Source organism: Macadamia integrifolia, chromosome 9, assembly GCF_013358625.1.
Source record: "Macadamia integrifolia cultivar HAES 741 chromosome 9, SCU_Mint_v3, whole genome shotgun sequence".
NCBI lineage: Eukaryota > Viridiplantae > Streptophyta > Magnoliopsida > Proteales > Proteaceae > Macadamia > Macadamia integrifolia.
Genome location: NC_056565.1, coordinates 25,853,561 through 25,854,206, shown reverse-complemented (window position 1 = coordinate 25,854,206; position 646 = coordinate 25,853,561). Strand labels below are relative to the sequence as shown.

The 646-nt window shown below is 48.6% G+C and overlaps 1 non-coding gene across 1 annotated transcript in view; it reads left to right on the top strand.

Annotated features, from left to right (window-relative positions):
- LOC122090396 overlaps nucleotides 1–225 on the top strand; it is a 3,306-nt gene extending 3,081 nt beyond the window's left edge. The window contains exon 1 of the ribosomal RNA XR_006143621.1: nucleotides 1–225. This exon is cut by the window's left edge and continues 3,081 nt beyond it. This is a non-coding gene — a ribosomal RNA (28S ribosomal RNA).
- The last annotated feature ends 421 nt before the right edge of the window (nucleotides 226–646 follow it).

The following is a 646-nucleotide window of genomic DNA, read 5'->3' as shown; positions in this document are numbered from 1 at the left end:
CCCGTTTATCGACCCGTAGTAGGGGCCCTCCAGTCCCCAGAGTCATGTGTTGTTGGCTAAGCCCCTGTAGTGGATGTGTTGTGTGGACTGCCTTGAAGCGTAATTCCTGTCGGGCGATGGGTCAAATCCTTTGCAGATGGCTTAAATACGCGACGGGGTAATGTAAGTGGCAGAGTGGGCTTGCTGGCACGATCCACTGAGATTTGGCCTTTTGCATCGATTCGTCCCCCCAACTTTTTCTCCTTTTCTTTCCCCCCAAATATTTCTAATAATATGCCCACACCCTCCTGAGGCTAGGATTGTCCACGAGTGGCCCCAGGTATGCCCCTAAGTGTTAACTACCCCAATGGTTGCCTGAGTATGGTTATGCGTGTTGCCCAAGTGAAGTGTGCCTATGCGTGCACATTGAGTGCCACTAAGTGTACACGTTGTCATGACCTGCCCAACAAAGGCCCATGAACTTAGGCCATTGGGCTAAGTAAGGTCGAAGTTCAAGAGTTTTCCACAAAGGTGTAGCAACTCTAGATAATTTTATTGTAGATATTTCTAGAAGATATTTATAGGAGGTATTTTGGGAGAGATTTCTAGAGTTCTCCACTAAGGAGGTGGGAAGCTTCTAGTTTCCTCCCCGACCGTTGGATGGAGG